Source organism: Heterocephalus glaber, unplaced genomic scaffold, assembly GCF_053883595.1.
Source record: "Heterocephalus glaber isolate CG9 unplaced genomic scaffold, H.glaber_assembly_v1.0 deba00001608, whole genome shotgun sequence".
Classification (NCBI taxonomy): Eukaryota; Metazoa; Chordata; class Mammalia; order Rodentia; family Bathyergidae; genus Heterocephalus; species Heterocephalus glaber.
This window is the reverse complement of record NW_028258379.1, coordinates 10487286-10506910: the sequence shown is the minus strand read 5'-3', so window position 1 is coordinate 10506910 and position 19625 is coordinate 10487286. Positions and strand designations below refer to the sequence as shown.

The 19625-nt window shown below is 42.9% G+C and overlaps 1 pseudogene; it reads left to right on the top strand.

The window, feature by feature from the left end:
- The first annotated feature begins 4526 nt into the window (after positions 1 to 4526).
- On the top strand, positions 4527 to 5046 carry LOC101704609 (RING finger protein 11 pseudogene; annotated as a pseudogene).
- The last annotated feature ends 14579 nt before the right edge of the window (positions 5047 to 19625 follow it).

The window sequence follows — 19625 nt, the reverse complement described above, 5'->3', positions numbered from 1 at the left end:
CTCTCTCTCTCTCTCTCTCTCTCTCTCTCTCTCTCTCTCTCCCCTCCCCCATTTTGCTTAGCTCTATGAGGAATTTTCATATCATCCTCAGGTTTTTCTGTAAAACTAAAATCCTGAATCCTCATCCATGGGGTCATTGCAAGGATTAAAAGGACTACAGAGTCACCACACTTCCCTAGAACAAATGAGTTGCTTACCACCCAGAAGATGTTTATTGAGTACCTCCTGTACACAAAAAACTTCTTGGTCCTTGGTTGTCCCCTCTCCACCTTCACTGCCCCACACTAGTCTCAGGAGTGGGGTGGGGTCTGTGGGGACGCATGCCTATCCCTTCCTGGAGGTTTTGTTCTAGGTAACTAAGGGGTAGAGGGGCTGCCAGGATAGACTGGCAGGTGTCCATGGCTCCTCCACCAGCAGATTCCCAGACCAGCTCCTTGAAGGAGCCCACCAGCATAGTAGAAAAGACCAACAATTAAACAGGCAGAGTGCCACTTTTATGATCTAATAGTTAATGAAATGCATATATCTCTGGTGAGCCCACTAATGCATACTGATTTATTGAGCATCTACCATGTGCAAGTCATAGATACTTCCCTAGGTACAAACTACCACCTTCCTTCTTATGTGTCCTGTGTCACAGAACATGGAGGGGCAGATCCAGACTCCAGAAAGACACCCTGCCTCTCACACCTGTGCACAGGAAAGGGGTCAGGGCCACCTCTCTCTGACTAAGGAGACTGTTACCCACCCAAAGACCCAGCACATGGCTCTCAACTGGAGCTGCCTGTCCAAATCTCCTGGGAATCTGCATGTCTTCAGTCAACTTCCACCTAATTTAGCAACATTAATGAGAGGGAAGGAGGGGATGGAGAGAGAGAGAGAGAGAGAGAGAGAGAGAGAGAGAGAGAGAGAGAGACTAAACAATTTGAAAGAAAGTTGCATGATCACCACACTTGGCCCACTTGCCCCCCAAACACTTGGGCATTTACCTCCCAAACATAAAGACTGCATGACCACATCACCATTATAACCTGCAAAAATTTAACAATTGTCCCTCTATAGTGCCTCATACCATATTTGTGATCAAATTTCTTCAACAGTCATATTTAAATTTCCCTAATCGCCCACAAAATGCCCTCTGGAGTTGGACCCCCCCCCCCCAAGGCTCACACACTGCATTTGATTGTTGATGTCCCTTTAGAAGTCCAAAGGCTTCTGGTCCCCATACATATGCCACAGCCTGCCCTCCTTATTTGTTTTGACTGCTGTGTATTCCTAACAATATTAAACACACACATTGACATTTAAATGTTTCCCCTCTCTGAATTAATTACCTACACGCACGCACGCACTCACACATGCACGCACATCCATGCAAGTCAGGATCTTCCAGACCCCACGTCCTTTTTGTTGTTGTTTTTTGTTTTTTATAAAGTCCTGGTCCTAGGACACATACACAAATCACTGTACACAGGCCTCTCATCTGTCACTGAAAATTCCCCATTCCCTGCTTTTCTCTATGGGGGTGTTTGCCTGCACTGGTATGCTTATTGCGCCACCTGCTGGACGCCTTGCACGGTACTCAGCTTGTCTCCACCGGAGGCACCTGAAGTCCCAGATGATAGAAAGCTTTTTCAAAGGCTCTGAAACAAGCGCTGCCCTTCGTTACCAGACCCATTTCCATGCATAACGACCCCTTTATGAACTTCGACCTGTTGCTAACCTTCACCAGTGTTTTTACTTTAATGTGACAGAGTCATGAGCCCAAGGAAGAAACGACCCAAACAGAACAAATAAGAGAACTGGACAGGAAAATGAAGCAAACACACTGAAGGATCCACCCGGCAGGACTTCATGACGGTGCAGGGAGCATCTTACATCGGACAGACCTGCCGGCGGAAGTCCTCGGATCAGGGCTGGGAAATGGTCCCACATTCCAGTGGTCAAGCAGAGATGTTAACGACTAGGGAATACTGAGATAACAGATGCAGTAGCGCTGCACGCCTAGGAAAAAGATCACATGTGCTTTTGAGGTACCCAAATTTAAAATCATACAGTAAGTCATAAAGAAAACCTCTACAAATTTCAGAGTCCTTGTTATTCAGACTATATTATTTGATCGCAAAGCAATATAATTAGAAATTTATAACAAAATAGAGGATTTTTTTTAAATTTCAGGATAAACCAGGTAAAAATCTGTGATATTTTGAGGATAACATAATAAATAACTTAAATTCTTTTTGAAAAACTTAGGCGGTCACTAAAAGAATGGAAATAATTCTGGTGCCTTCTAGACAAGGGAAAAATAGAGATTTCAGAAAATTGATAACTTTTCATTCCAAAAGAAGGTAGAAAAAAGTAAAAAGGGAAAAACATTGAAGCAATAATACAAAGTGAGATGGCAGAAATAAACCCAGACTGATTCATAATTATAAGAGGGATACACATATTTAACTTAGATAATGAAAGATAGAATTTGTCAGATCAGGTCAAAGCCCTACAAATCCAGCAAAACCACAATGAAAGCTTGAAAATACAGTGATGAAAATCTGGCTTAGCAATATAACATGGTCAAATAACATTAACTGCATGGTAAAAAAAAATTGAAAGAGGATAAAGAGGAACTTTTCATATAAAAAGAATATTTCATCTAGAAAATATAACAATTATAAATGTGGGTAAATTTAATAATAACTGAGGGGCTTTAAAATATGCACACAAATTCTTTAGTCCTTCTCCCTTCCAAAGGAGGGGTCAAACTCTCCACCCTTAAATGTAGGTTGAATTAACGACTCCTTTCCTCTTTCTTTTTTTCCCAGTACCAGGGATTGAATCCAGGGCCTTCACACTGCGCTACATCCCCAGCCCTTTTCTTATTTTTTATTTTGAGACAGGGTCTAGCTGAGTTGCTAAGTTGCCCACACTGGGCTCAAACTTGTGACCCTCCTGCCTCAGCCTCCCAGAGTGCTGTGGATTGTTTCTATGTGACACTACACCTGGCTCCAATCAATAGAATGCAGTAGTTTGTGGCTTCCAAAGCTACATCAAAAAAGACAGCACCATTTTTACCCAGTACACTCTTAATCCACTTCCTCTGGGGAAAGCGGGCTACACTGTCCCATGGGCACTGAAGCAGCTAGAGAGAAAATGACTCCTCCCACCGGGACCCACCTGCTCCCCAGCAGAGCAAGCAGGAAGCACTCTCCCACCCCAGGCAGCAGTCAGGGCCCTGCAGCCTAGTAAGCCACCGCAAGCCAGGGGATCAAACTAAGCCATTTTGGAATCCCAGGCTTCTATGCACTGTGCAGTGATAAATTGTGTGTGTGTGTGTGTGTGTGTGTGTGTGCACATGCATGTGTTTTCAGTGCTCAGGATCAAACTTGGGGCCTCAAGTGTGCTAGTCAATCTACCCCCAGCCCTACTGTTGCTTTAAGTCATTAAGTTTGGGGGTAATTTTTTATATTGCAACAGTTAATAAAATGGCCTCAAATTGTATAAAGCAAAAGCGGACATAATTATGAGAAGAAATGGACACACTCTTAGGCAGGAGATTCTAAATGCCTCTATCATAAATGAATATATCATGCAGGGAAGACCCAATTAAAAAATAGACAACTGAAACGAATAGACAATTTACAGAAGTACAAATGGTCAATAAATATAAGAAAAATGTTCAACATCGCTGACCATTAGAGAAATTCACATTAAAACAACATTGAGATTCCATCTTCCCCCATAAAGAATGGCTATCAGCAAAACATCAAATAATAACAAATGCTGGAGGGGCTATGGGGTAGGGAGCCTTCTATACTGTTGGTGGGAATGTAAACTAGTACGACCACTATGGAACTCACTATGGAGATTCCTCAGAAAACTGAAACTAGAAATTCCAGCTATTCTCCTTCTAGGTATCTTTCTGAAAGAGTTACAGTCATCATATTGCAGTGATATATTCATACTTATCTTTATGGCAGCACAATTCATAATAGCTAAACTTTGGAAGAGGCCTATTATGTCATCAATAGGTGAATGGATGAAGAAGACGTAGTATTTATATACAATGGAGTACTACTCTGCCTTAAGGTTAAACTTGAGTTATTTGTAGGAAAAGGGATACACCTTAAGACTATAATGTTAAGTGAAATAAATCAGACACACAGGCTTAAATATCACATGGCTTCTTTGGTATGAGAAACCCACAATATATAAATAAAGAGCAAAATAAAAGACAGATAATAGGAAACAGGGAGATGGATCTTTTGCAAATGGGGAGGGGCCAAGAGACAGGGGATGGGATGAAAAAAGGATTAAGATGTGCTATACACATGTGCCAACTCCCTGGAGGAGTGCACGGTAAACAGGCTAATGAGAAATTAAAACTTGAAAAAAATTTTTAAAATGAAAACCAGGTTACCAAAAAAAGAGCTTATGTGTCAGGCACTTTTTTTTTTTTTTTGGATTGGGAATCGAACTCGGGACCTTGCACTTGCGAGTCAGGTGGCAGAACCACTGAGCTAAATCCCCAGCCCATGTCTGGCGCTTTTAAAAATATTTTCCTTGGTCTGTCAAAACAGTACAGAGATCACACAGCCCAGCCATGAAGATGGGGAACTGCCTAAAATTCCCCACCTCGGATGACATCTTCCTACTTCACGAGTCTCAGTGGGACCTGGCTAGCTTTGGCGAGAGCACAGAGCCGATCAGGAACAAGTTCCAGTTCCAGTGTATGATCCAACACCCAGCCAGACTCGGCTAGCAGCTCAGCTGACCGAAGAGGAGCAAATTAGGATAGCTCAAAGGATAGGCCGTGTACAGCTTCTGCCTAAGGGAGTTTATGACCCTGGAAGAGATGGATCAGAAAAAAAGATCCGGGAGTGTGTGATCTGTAAGATGGACTTCATTTCTGGGGACCCGATTCGATTTCTGCCGTGCGTGCACATCTATCACCTGGGCTGTATAGATGACCAGTTGATGAGATCCTTCACGTGCCCCTCCTGCATGGAGCCAGTCGATGTGGCACTGCTTTCGTCCTATGAGACTAATTGAGACAGGGTCTCTTGTCTGACTTCAAGTGAACATCATTCTTGGTGGTTTTGATCTATTGTCACTGAGTCCAAACAGCCAGGGATTAGGAATTAAAATCATGCACAAAAGTTTCCTAAAACTCCCTGGATGGCTGTAGATGTTGAGGAGAGTGTGCAATATTTTGGAAACTTGGGGAAAGTAGGACGATATTTTTATGTAAAACATTGACACAGTGTTTAAAAGGATAATAGTATTTAGAGCTTGTTATTATTCCTCCCGGACATAGGAATTGTGTGACGTGTTACGGCAGCTGTTTATGTTTAAACTGTGTGTGTTGAAGATTAGGAAAAAGATAGTGGTTATTTTTCCTAAATGAAATAACTTTCTTCTCCCCTCCACTGATTCTTTTCTGAAGTTACTGGCATTTGGGTCAAGGTTTCATTAAAAGCTACATTTTATAACATGGACACCAAAATAGTAGTTTTAGGCTTGTTTGCACGGTTCTTTATTTCCATTGGAAACGGAATTCATTGCCTTAGGTCTTTTAAAATAGTGTATTATTATTGTTGGGCCTGACTCTATGCTTGAAAACCAGGTTATTTATAACCTGTTGTAAGTGCTACATTCTGTTTGCAGTTAGGAAACGCAAAATTCAAAGTGATCTCCTAGCTTGTAAGCCAATTGAGAGCACTATCCCTTTTCTATAAAAAAATGAGTTAATGTGTCAAGAAACCAACTCCACCACAGTGGTTTAATAGTATCCTTTCCTATGTGTTTATCTAACTGTTTCAGGTTTTTAATATGATGATGATTGAGGACCAGGGGTTTAGCTCAGTAGTTCCAGTGCCTGCCTTAAAATCACAAGGTCTTGAGTTCGATCCCCAGTACCCCAAAAAATATATATGATGATGACTGAAAGTAAAGGTAAATTTTAAATATTAAGATTTCTGATTTACTGAGCTTGAATTATACCACCATGCTTGTGTGATAATGAAGGTGGCACCATGATGAAATGTAACAAGAAAGTAGTTTCTCGGTGTAACAATTTTGATTTATTCTCTTTCCTATGACCTCCTTCCTTGTTGTCTTGACCCATAGCAAAATGATACTGCACCTCTCATTACTGTTGGGCTGGGGTTTATTGAAGTTACATAAACACATCTCAATCTGTGTCTCTTTTAAAGGTATCTATTAAGTCCTGCCAGGTGACTGATAAGACTAAGCAGGGAATAAAGGTAAATGTGTTTCATGTTTCGCACACAAATGCAGAATTTGTATAACAACATGACTTCATAATTGTGATCTCAAAAAAGGAATTCCTCATTTAATTTTTCTTGCAGTTAATGTAAGAATACTCTAAACCTCTAAGCTTCTGAAGTGTTAGAGGTAGTGATGGTCTAGTAAATATGTAGTAGTAATGTTTTATCCACTTAGCATGTGTTTATTTTTCCTTATGTACTCAGAGGTGACTTATTTGTTCAGCTCAGAGATAATACAGCTAAAAATCATTCATTGGCAAAAGGAGAAGTGGTCTCCACCTTAAAAACAAATGTTTCTTATTATTTTATATTGATTTGAATATTTGATTCTAACACTTTTCTACATACAAAACAGGTTTCTGGAAGGCTCTTCATAATTGCATTATAGGAGAATTTAGTATGTCATAAGTACTTATTTGACATTCAACCATATTATCCATATGTTGGTTAATTTCCTTATGACCCCCACAATAGAATGGCTTAAAGATGAATTTGATGAAAGTTGAAAGAAACTAGATTATTGACCCAGGGATTTAGCTCAGTGGTTCTGCCGCCTGCCTCGCAAGCACAAGGTCCTGAGTTCAATTCCCTGTAACAAAAAAAAAAAAAAAAGAAAGAAAGAAACTAGATTATTGGGTTCTGTTAAATTGTTACATGTATCTTGCTTAAATTGTTCATTAATTTATATCTACCCAATTACATAAAGGAAATTTGGAGGAAACAGCTGAATTTGTGCAATATTTTCAGTGATACTTTTTTATTCTTGTGTTTTCTACTTAAACATGGTGTCTATATCAAGTACTATAGTCAGACTTATTTTCTAGGTTCTCAAAATTAGTAAATGAACTTGTTAAAAAATGATCTTCCATATTGCAGTTAGTCTTTCTTTATTACAGGGCTTCTTTCACAGAAGTTTGGAAATTTTGAAGGAACCAGTATTGAACAGGATGCTTTTTTGAGCACTTTGTATGCTTTAACTTTATTCTCCACATACTCTGTTAAGAATCATCGATTTTGGCTTTTACAACATTGTTGAATAAAGTTATAATACAGCTAAAAAAATATTTTCCTTGAATACAGAACCTTGCACAAAAAAATAGTGTAATTATTTCTTTTTTTCTTTAGCACATTTGCAGTACATCATAGTGAGACTGTGAAAGAAAGAAAGAAAGAAAGAAAGAAAGAAAGAAAGAAAAAAAAAGAAAGAAAGAAAGAGTTGGGCATGGTGGTACAAACCCTTAGTGTGGAGGGCTGAGGCAGAAGGATCACGAGTCTAAGCCCAGCCTGCGCAATTTAGCAACTTAGTGAGACCCTGTCTCAAAATGAAAAGTAAAAAGGGCTGAGAATGTAACTCAGTGTGAAGGCCTTGGATTCAATTCCCAGTACCACAAAGAAAGGAAGAAAGGGAGGGAGGGAGAAGGTAAGGGACAAAAAAGGAAGAAAAGAAAAATAAAAGAGCAGTGATGCAAACCTGTAGCACCAGCTCCTCAAGAGACTGAGGCAGGAGGACACCTTGAGCCCAGGAGTTCAAGACCAGAGTAGGCAACATATTGGAACCCTGCCTTTTAAAACAAACAAACAAAAATAAACTGGATGAATTTTATTGTATTTTATATATATTTTAATAAACCTAACTAAAACGAACACATCTAATTGAACTAGACAAACCTTTGTGAGATTGACCAGAGAGAGAGAGAGAGAGAGAGAGAGAGAGAGAGAGAGAGAGAGAAAGTCACACAGGTAAACACTTTTAGGAATTTAGAAATATAAAAAGGCACATGATTACAGCTAACAAATCTTCAAAAATCAAAGCAATACTCTGAGCTACTTTATGAAAAATACATTAAAAAGCTGGCCATGGTGGCACATGCCTATAATTTCAGCACTCAGGAGGCTGAGGCAGGAGGACTGCTGCAAGTTTGAGGCCAGCCAAGGCTATTCAAGGCCAGCCTGAACTACACAATGAGATGCTGTTTCAAGAAACCAAAAAAAATTAAAAGAGAAAAATACAGTAAAATAGCATTAATTTAACTTTATTAATAATTGTCCAAATTATCTTAATAAAGTAAAAAATCCAAATCAATAATCATTCAATAAATTGAACTCATAATCAAAATTCTCTCCCATCAAAAGACACTGGGCTCATTTGATTGTATAGGTCAGTGTTATCAAATGGTTAAGAAACCAACAAGCTCTGTATCCTACAATCTGTTTCACAGAACTAAAATGAGGAGTGCTACATATTTCACTTTATGAAATTAGTTTTACTCTGATAGTGAACAAGGACAAGAAAAGAAAACTATGTCATGTTCACTTGTGAACATAAATGTCTAAATAAAATACAGCAGAGTATTTTAGAACATGCAACATACGTGTCAACTCTCTTATTATAGATAAATAGATGTTTATAAGAATCTAACAACTAACAATATTCAAAATAACACAATACATTAACATATTAAAGAAAACATGTTATGTCCATGTGTGTCCATGCACATCACGTTGGGCTTTGAATCTAAGATCTTCACACTGAGCTACATCCTCAACACTTTTCTATTTTTTATTTTGAGACAAAGTTTCCTTAAGTTGCCTAAACCAGGCTCTAATTTGTGGATCCTCCTGCCTCCACCTCCCAGAGCACTGGGATTACATGCATTCACTACCACACCTGGTTTAAAACATGTCATCTTTTTTTTTTTTAACTAAAAAGCCAGGCATATTGCACACCTGTGGTTCCAGTACTCGAGTGGCAGAGGCAGGAGGATTGCCAAGAGTTCAAGGCCAGCCTGACCTACATAGTAAGACCCTGTCTCAAAAAATCAAAAACCAAAAAAGAGCCAATTGAATTTTAACATCCACGTGGCATGAAATTCTCATTAGAATAGCATACAACCAAGTTTTATATATCCCATCCTTATCCCCCAGTTAACCATGTTCCCTCCTACTGTTTAGAAATTTCTTATATATCCTTCCAGAAACAGTTTTTTTGTATTTAATTTTTCTTAGAAAATGTCCCTGGACAGCACATACATTACTGCCCAATTCTTGGTGTGTTTTTTGGTTTTTGGTTTTGTTTTTGTTTTTTTCAGTACTGGAGGAAATCCAAGGCCTTTGCATTGGGCTACAGCCCTTTTTTATTTTTTATCTTAAGACAATTCTCAATAAATCACTCAGTAGCCCAGGCTGAACTCAAAGTTGTGATCTTCCTGCCTCAGCCTCCCAGAGTGCTGAGATTATAGGAAGACGCCACCTGCCAGCTCCTAATTCTTTTTAATAGCTGAATAGTATATCATCCTATGGATGCAGACATGTGGTTATTGTCATTATTTTCAATACTATTGTGAACAATATTTCAATTAATACCCTTGTAAATACATCACTGCATATATACAAACACCTTCAGATATTTTTCTGTTAAGTTTCTAGGCCAATGCTTTTAATCATTCAGTCTAAGAATCTTCCTGTCTAGAACTCAGTCCTGAGACTCCCAGATAATACAATACCCCTCCTGGAGGTCCTTGTTTTCTTTTCTCTACCTTCAACTATTAAAAAAATAGGTACCAGGGATTGAATCACAGGGCAAGCACTCTACCACTGAGCTACATCCCAAGCCCTTTTGCAGTTTTTTTTTAAATTTTGAGAAAGTCTTGCTACATTGCTCTGCTGCCCCAATTGCTAGCTTCGAACTTTCCACCCTCTTTCCTTAGCCATCTGAACAGCTGGGTTACAGCATGAGCCACCACATGCACACTTCCGCACTGTCTCTAGCATTTCTATACGTACCAGCTTCTCTCTGTACACCTATCCTCAAGTTCCTCAAACACCCTTCACTGAGAAGACGCTGATTGGACTTTGTGTGATATGTCATTAATGTTTCTGTATAACCAGAACTTGAAATACCCTGGTTGTTCCCATCCCATCCCATCCTTAAAATAAATTCTTCCCTTAACCAATTATCGGTAGCCCCAGCCTCTTCTCTATCTGGTACCAAAGCATCCCAAAGAGATTCCCTGTCTTCACTTCTCCCTGCATGCTTGGCTTTTCCTCACTATTCCTCTAAAACTCCCCATATACTAGATTCACACTCACCGTATTGAGTTCATGGATCTGACGTGGCCTTTCAGTAACATGTTAGTGACTCTCGTAAAACTCTAGTTTCCAGGATACGATTTCCCAAATTCTATGTGTTAATTTATTAAATATTTATAAAACACCTATAAAGGTGTCAGGGCTTGTGTTTAGATGTCCCCCCCAAAGCCTCATGTGGATGAGGTGGGGCTTTCTTTTCCAGAGGTGGCTGAATCTAGAGTGTATGATGCTGGGAGTAAGGGCATGTGATTACATGAGTGATTGGTTTGGCACCGCCCTAAGCCCTGTGGTTTGGATCGGATAAAAGGGGCAGAAAGGCATTGTTAAGGCCTCTTGTTGCTATTGCTGCTTCCGCCTCCATGACCTTTTGCCCCTCTGCCACCCTACCTTGGAACCAGCCAATTACAGACTGAAACCTCTATGAATGGTGAGCCAAATAAACCTTTTCCCCTTTAACTTTGGCGTCAGGTATGTTGTCTCAGCAACAAGAGAAAACTAACACAGGTGCCAAGCCTATAAAAAGATGTATAAATAGGTACTTACAACACAAAACATACGCAGCTACCATAGAGCTAAGGCCAGTGCGTACAGGAAGGGCCAAGTGGACTTCCGGAGTAGGCCACCTCCATGACCTCATCTATTGCTAACCCAGTAATGTGCCCCAGGACCCTGGCTCCCCCTCTCCTGTTTTACGTTCCATTTATACACTTCCTTACAGCAATCTCAGCCACTCCAAGGTAAGAAATACCTTTATACAAACGGCTGGTAAATGTACATTTACATACTCTGGATATTTATTGTGTTCCTATTCTCCATCCCCCAAATTGCTGCTTTTGTTCAGCATTTGTCACTTCTCACATGAATTCATGTAGTGGTGATGTTCTGATTCTTGTTCAACAACTTGCTCAAGACTGCTCTTCAAATAGGGAGTAGTGGTGCATACCTGTAATCCCAGCACGCAGGAGGCTGAGGCAGGAGAATTGTCTCAAGTTCGAGGCCAGCCTGGGGAACACAGTGAGTTCAAAACCAGACTGAACTGCACAGTGAGACCCAGGCTCATCTGTTGCTACTCCGTCAATCTGACATTGGCCCTGCCACTCAAAAATACACAATTCACAGTGCAACCTACTTGGCACATGATCCACACCTTTAAACATTACGCTTCACTCACAGGCCAGCGCCTCGAGGTCAGCCAGCTCTGATTCTGTGAAACCCCTTGGGGGTTTCTGTGTTCCAAGGACTCTTAGGAAAAGGACTGATCTGACGGTTCCTTTCCGTGCAGGAGAGAAGCCGCGCAGAGCAGCAGTGCTCTGTTCTCTGCCGGTCATGGATCGCTTTCTTGATGGATGCAGAAAAGGCATTTGACACAAATTAAACTCTGATTCATGGTTAGCAACCTTCAGCACACCAGGACATGAAAGAAGCCCTTTACTGTGCTGGCGCCCACGTACCCACAGGCATGCAGAGGGGGTTTCTGGGGCCTGTTACCACGAGGGAGACTGCACTCCTCAGTCAGGAGGCTGCGAGGGCCTTAGTAGGGAGGTAGACTTGCGCTAAGTTTCCAGCTGTTAAGTCCGTAAAGGCTCTGTGGTTTTATTCTGAGCTAGTGACCTCAGCAAGCGGGAGCCCACTTACCCTTGGATATTTTAATGATCTCGTTTGTTTACAGTGTTCGATGCTTATTATTTCTTATAATATGTTTCTAGGCTTGCTGAGTTGTTTTCTTAATTTTGACTGCACCTGGCTGGGTCCCCTGCACATCTACAGGCAGCTGGCTTGGTGGGCTGGGCATGGCTCTCTGCTTTGTGCCTCCCACACAGACAGGGTGGGCACATTCTCCTGACCACGGCAGAGGTTTGCATGACTGGCTTAATATAACAGATATGGCAAAGGATACAGAGGAAGATCGCACGAGGCCGGTCGTGTGGGAAGAGACTCAGTATCCATGTCCTCTCCAGGTGCACTACCTCCTGCCCCCTCAGTGCTGAAACTGTGGACAGCTTCATAGCTTTCACCTAGGAGGTGGGGCTGTTTCTTAAATCCCTGCCTGCTGTACCATCTGCACACCAAGAGCAGGTTCTGTTGCTTTCTAGGGGGCCTCCTACCTACAGGCCACGCGAATGGTCCTCAAAGCCCTTCACCACACTCCTTTCCAACCCCACCTGACTCCCTCGTGCTCCTCAACTTCAGGGCCCCTCTCACACGCTAGGTCCCCGCCCTTGCTGCTAGCTCTGTGATGAGAGCCACGCCTGAGAACGTCCAGGTGCACATGTGCCCAGCCCCCAGCCCAGCCTGGCACTGCAGATGTTCTTTAGGTTGAATTGTGTCCCCGTCCCCAAATATGTTCAAGTTCTACCCTCCCATCCCTTCCTGTGAATGAGGCCTCACTTGGAAATAGGGTTTTTACCAATGCAATCACAGATTGAGATGAAGTCATACTGGATGGGTTGGACCCTAACCCAAAGACTTCATTTCTTATAGGAAGAAGAAATTTGGGCCAAGAGACACACAAGGCCATGTGATGATGGAGGCAAAGAGTGAAGTGGGCAGCTATAAGAAAACCAATGGCCAGGACTTCGGGCAGCCACCAGAGAGAAGGGGAGCAAGGGGAGACTCTTCCCGGAGTCTTCAGAGGTGGCGCAGCCTGTGGACACCTCGATGTTGGACTTTTGGCCTCCAGAGCTGTAAGACATAAATGTCTCTTGTGTTAAGCAACCTAGTTCGTGGTAATTTATTACAGCGGCCCTGGAAAATGAGCCGAGCCCTAACAGGAATCTATTTCTCCTAGATCCTAGGTCACAGCCCCCAGCTCCAGGCCTCAGAGGCCATCCTGCATCTGAGTCTCAATTTTCTCGATCTGGCCATTCTCGCCCTGCCTGAGCGTCCCCTTGATGACACTAGATGGCGCCAGCGGGCTGCGCCAGCCCCGCTAAGTGGGCGCTGGTGAGGCTAAAGGAACTCCTGGTGAGTCACCCGCCATCTGGGATCCTCAATCCAAGATCAGATCTATTCAACTGCTTTACGTTCTCCCCAGAGAAGTGGCTTTTGACCTGTTAGAGAGAGGAAACTGCCTGGTTCGCCCTGGCTCCCCCTTCACAGCCTCAGCAGAGTTGCTGTCCTAGGCACTGTCCTTGGGCCTCCTGCGCAGGAGCCTGGTGGCTGCTGGGTGGGGAGAGAGCAGTAGGCCACCGCACAAGGCGCTGAGCTCAGGGCCTAAGGAGGCGAAGGGTTTGCCTCCAACTTTGGGCGAGCCAGGCTGGGCTTTGCGGGTGTGAGGACAGGACGGCTGCCTGCAGGGGAGGGCAGTGGAGAAGGAAGACAGGCAGGGGGCTCTGCTCCTCTTCTTGGACTCGGTGTCTCCAGCCCCTTATCCGGGCTTCTCCATCTCAGAGCCTCAGAGACCTTCTTGATAACTACTTCTCTGGCTGCCCTACAGCTTGTCCACTGCCAGGTTCTAGTTTAAAAGAAAGCCTGGCATTGTCCACTTCACCCTGTCACCCCTGCCACCCTGGGTTCAGGCCATCACTGTCGATCCAGGGGACAAGCCCCATGCACCTCCAAGTCTGTGGGCCAGAAACACTGGCCACACCAGGGGGCTGTCAAAAATGCAGAGTCTTGGCCGCCCAGGCCCGCTGAAACATGGCCTGCCTTTTAGGAAACTCCCTGCATAACTCGAGCAACATGAGCATCCTCAGAGCCTGGCACCCACCGCTCTCTGCACCCACTCCTGCCCTCCTGCATCCATGTTCAGCACAGTGAGAACTTTGGCAGACGCATCTGATGAGCTCCCTTCCTTACTGAAGTCTTCCATGGCTCCGCATGGCTCTTAGATGCCCTCTTGACCTACCAGCCATGCCTGTTCCTCAGAACCAGCTCATACACTGTCCTCCTTCCCACCGACTGTCCCTTCTCTTTGTGGTGTCTGTATGCTGTGCCCTCCACACCTCCTCACAGCACATTCAGCCTTGAACTCATCAATGGATGAATCCACTGATAAGCAGCACAGCGCCCCATGATCCCATCACCTTCCAAACCCCACCTCTGGACACACCCGGCTCAGGGGACATTTTAGATCTAAACCATAAAAGTGTCTCTTATGGTCACAATCTGAGGAGCTGAATATAAGACTTTGACATATGGATTTGAGCCAGAGATCATATACACACAGAATCCAGTCTATAACATCAAAGATCGCAACAAATAATCTTTCTTTTCTCAAGAAAGGCAGATGGAAATAATAGGTATTATTTATTGATCTTAAACTCCCACAGGGAGCTCTATGTCCCCTTCCTGTTAACAAGGGATCAGATAAATTTTCTGTATTCATTGTGAATATCCCTTCTGCCTTTTTATATATAATTTTGATTTTATTAATTTATTTAACAGGTTACATTCACTTGCTTCAAAATCTCAACGTATAAAAGGGTCTAGAGGATGATTCATCCCCCCATATTGCTTTCTCTAGCTCCACCATCCCTCTCCAGAAGCACCCAATGCTCCCAGCATCAAGGGTGCATTCAGAGGTCCCCTGTGAACATAAAAGCATGCATATGGGCATTTCCTTTTCTTCTCTTTTTGTATGATGATGTTAGCATTCTCCACGCCCTGTTCTGCACCTGTGTTTTTTCATACAACAGTGTATTCTGCAGCTTGGTCCTGAGGTATTTTATCCTTTTTCTTCTTTCCTATGTCCATTTTATGTTTAGCCCATGTTGATGATGATTTCAGTGTTTTGTGGGGTTTTTTTTTTTTTACTTTATTAAACAATTGTAAGAAATAACTTACATAAGCAAAGATTCATTTTCTTTATTTTTTTTTTTTTGGTACCGGGGATCAAACTCGGGTCCTCATTTTCTTTATTAAATAATTGTAATGGGTAACTTGTAACTGTGGGAAATTTTCCTTCAAGTAGAATGCTATGATTTGAATGTGTGCGTCCCTCCAAAATTCAGATGGGGACCTTAGCTGCCAAAGTGATGGTGTCAGAAGGGAAGGTCTTTGAGCTATGATTAGGTCAATCCTCACAGGTGGGAACCATGCATGCCCTTGTAAAAGGTGAGGACCCTATTGGACCTTCCATCTCTTCTGCTATTCTAAGTGAGGATATGATATTTGTCTCTTTTGCAGCTGTAACCACTCTGCCACATGAGAACACAGCAGGAGGTGCAGAGTCTGGGACTTCATCAGACACTGGTGTGGCAGGTTCTTGATCTTGGACTTTCAAGCCTCCAGATTGTGAGAAATAAAATTTCTGTTGCTTATAAATTATCTAATCCAAGATGCTGTGTTATAGCAGCAGGAATGGACTAAGAATAGAATTTTCAGGTCAAGAGTAAATTATAATATTTTTAATTGAAGTAAACCACTTTATTTAGAAACAATAAACTTACACAAAGCTCCCTGAGCATTTGAGAGTATGTTGCTCAATCCTTTCCAAATATTTTAATGTGTTTCCAACAAGCAAAGATACTCACTTACATAACCACAATACAGCCATCAAATCAAGACATGTGATATACTACTGCCACCTAACTTCTATACCCCATTTAGGTTTTTCCCCAATCACAAATATCTTTTAAGGCAAAGGGATCCAGTTCAGAATCATGGGTTACATTTCTCTTTATATCTTTGGATTCCTTTAGTATGGAGCAGTTCTTCAGTCTTTTCTTAATTTTCATGACCTTGACATTTTGGAGATTGCAAGACAGTTTTTCTATAAACTATCACTCAGTTTGGCTTTGTCTCATTTTTTGTGAGTAGATTGGGCTGCAGTCCCACTGAAATATCATAAAAGCAGTGTTGGGTTCTCTCAGTGCATCCTACTAGGTGGTACATGGTTTTGATTTGTCCCCTTGATTAAAAGATGTCTTCCAGCTTCTCCATTGTGAGGTGTACCTACATGGGCCCATAGTTTCCTGTATTGTTAAATGGATTTTACCATTGTTAGCATTATTTTGATGGCCAAGTTGTCCCTGATGTGGCCCGCAGAAGCTCCTTTGAGTGGGAGTGCTGTGGACCCATGGCCATCATTCTTTGGGCACTTTCTGATACAAGACATTCCAGGCATATTTTGTTGTCTTCCTACCTTAGTTCAGAAATAAGCCATTTTTCCAAGGAGCTCTGGTTTCTTTTAGTGGACAACAGTATTTAAGGTGACAATCTGAAAGCTCAGTGTATTTGCAGCTCTTGGATGTCATGCTTTCAAGCCCTCTGGAAAGAGCTTGGGACTGTCTGCGTGTCCATGCATGTATACTTCTATATTTATTTCTATATCAATTTATGTATATTGAAACTCATGAGTCATACCCCCTATTCCAATCTGACATTGCAGGATTCATTCTGTTTGTGCTGGGTGGGTCTGATTTGGGGCTTTTTCCCCTTTCTTAATTTGCAAGTCTCCTCTGTCCCCATGTAATATTACCTTGTGAATGAATTGTTCGGTAAGAGAAGGAAAGAGGATGACAAACTGCAGTGTGACTTTGATGGTTATTGCCAAGTTGCTCTCCATAGAGATGTTCCAATGTACACTTCTGCTAATTTTAAGCCTTTTCTTTTGACAATCTGATAGGTGAAAAATATTATTTCTGATGTTTCAATGTCTATTATTATAAGATAGCTTGAATGCCTCTGTAAAACAGAGAAACACTTGACAAGGAAAAAATGTTGGAGTTGGGTGTAGCTACTCTCCCTCATTAAAAGGGTCAGCTCGGAACACTGGAATAACTGTGTGGCTGTTGCTCAAAGAACCGTTGCAAGTTACAAGTAGCAACGTCCCTTCTGTCATCTGCCCCAAATGGCAAGTAATTTGACCTGTACTGGAGACTGAATGAGTCCTAAAATTCTCGAAGATGTTCTCTGCAGGCAGGAGGCAGGCACTGCCCAGTTGTGACCAGAAAGAGCTACGTTCAGTGGTGTTTTAGTAGAGAACAGATCCCAACAGGGAGATTCTTTGCACTTGACATCCTGAAGCTTCTTTCTCAGCATTAAAATTATTGAGCATAGTCTAACCCAAGGAAAAGCATTCCTAATTTGAGCAGATCTTAACTATGTATTAGGTGGAAATTCACCTAAATAGGGCTAAAAAGAAAAAAACCTTGCAAAAATAGCAGTTTCTTGGGACTCCTAGTTTAGATGTTACTACTTTTGCTCCTGTGGTTTTCAGTACCTGGAAAAGTCCTCTTTTTCTTACTTCACCCCACAGGACCTGGTTAACTTTTTTATCTATGAAATTGAAGTACAATTCATCCTCTAAGACCCAAACCAAGTGACACCTTCCCTAAGGACTCTTTGTTCACCCCCAAAAGAAATTAACTCCTCTTCACTCCCTAGGTGCATGGCTGATTGTCATTATAGCTCTTTGTTTTTTTATTTTTTAAGCTCTGCTTGAAGTTTTAGGTAACTGTTTATCTTTCTTCCCTATTAAACTGCAAATACTTTGAAGGAAGACTGAATTTTAGAACCAGGCTTTATGCTTTGTGTAATCTCGGATGATTTGTCAAATACATGGACAAATAAATGGATGAATGAAAAATGAAATGACAGAAGCAGGAGTGGGGAATGACCATCCCTGGAGAGGATGTAACATAAAAAGTCCCACAAGACCTTTGAAGCTCAGCTGCTCAAGGCCGTAGAGATACCAGCTTTGTGCTTGGTATGTTTATGTTGAGTTCCAATCCTTCCTTCCATCTTCCAGATCCCTCCAGATGTTCAGCCCAGCTAAAGGCTTCATCTGCAAGCAGGCTGCCTTTGCTGGAGGCAGCCAGGCTCTTGCTCCCTTAGGGAAGTGTCACTGTGGGGATGTCCATGCTTTCCAAATCCTCCACTGAGCCCAGACAAGTTTTGAACCGTAGAATCATCTGCTGGCCCAGGAGTAGCAAGTCTAGGCTACCCAGACAGGCATCCCAGGACAGGTCTATGTTATGAGATTTCCTTTTCTGGGGACACTGGGATACCAGGGGAAGTCCAAAATGTCAGACAGGAAGTCCAAAATCTTGGGTGTGGGATGGGATGTTCCTTGTGCCCTGTAATGTTCCTTTGTCACAGACAGCTTGAAAGAGGGACCCAGGCAAGCTTGGGAATGTGTCATGTCTCGCCCCAAGGTCACAATCTGTTGAATCTGTGTGTGGTATCTGAGAGAGAGAAGCCTGGCAAGTCCTCCAGCTGGAGATCCTGAGGTGAGGCAGGAAGCCCCGGGAATACAGAGCAGCCACTGGACCAACCCCTCACATTCTGCAGTGAAGCCCAGAAGGTGCACAGGAGCTGCCTGTGTCTCATAGTTGCCCTGAACTTGCCAGAGCCCAAAACCCATCCTGAGCTGAGGCACAGCTGAGCACACAGGACTAGGTAGTTTCTCGAATGGGTTGGTGTCCTGGCTTTGGGCATTCCTGGGAGAGATTCTTGGGGAGGATAGTAGGTTGGACAGGGTCAGGTGCTGGAGAAGATACTTCCAGGAGTAGGGACCAGACAGCCAGGGAAGAATGGTGAGGCATAAAAGAAGTGAACTAAAGAGCAGAGTGGAGTCGAGAATTCAAATTCAAATCCCAGCCTGGGTGATTGTCCATCACCTATGTGGTCTTGGGCTATACTGGAACCTCTCTGAGCTTTCTTCACCTGTAAAATCGGGGGGGGGGGGTTAAGTTTGTCTTTAAGAATGACTGAGTTAACTGAATAAAATACTATCTTTAAGGCACCTGACCTAGTCTGAGAGTCTTGTAGGTGCTCAGCAAACATCAGGGAAGGACAGGGAAAGAGAGGAGTGTGGCAGATGCCCTATGACCACTCACACCCTCACACCACACTCCTAGATCACTGTCCTTTTTGGGGTACCACTGCATTGGCCCCTCTTCTCAGTTCAAGGCGAGAGGAAACAAAGAGGGCATTTCCTTTCAGCTGGCTTGGCACTCCTAGAGTGCAGGTTCTCCAGCCCTGCCTTTGGTTCCAGAGCAGAATTAGCAGCCTCATCTCCCTCCTCCTGGCCTCTTGGAGCAGCAAATCCGACACTTGCAGCACAGTGGGTAGAGGCAGCCTACAACCCCTTGGACAGCTCCCTCCACCCAGGGCCTTCCCTCTCTAGCCCAGGCTGCAGATAAGCCACAGCCCTATGCCAGAGAGCAATCTGGGAAGAGAGAAGCATTAAAATCAAAGTATGGCTCAGGTATTGGACTCTGGGAGGCCTTCTCTCCATGCCAGGGCTCTTCTTGCTGCCTGCCTGTGCCCTTGTCTGAAGCAACCAGCTGGGAGTAGGAGCATCAG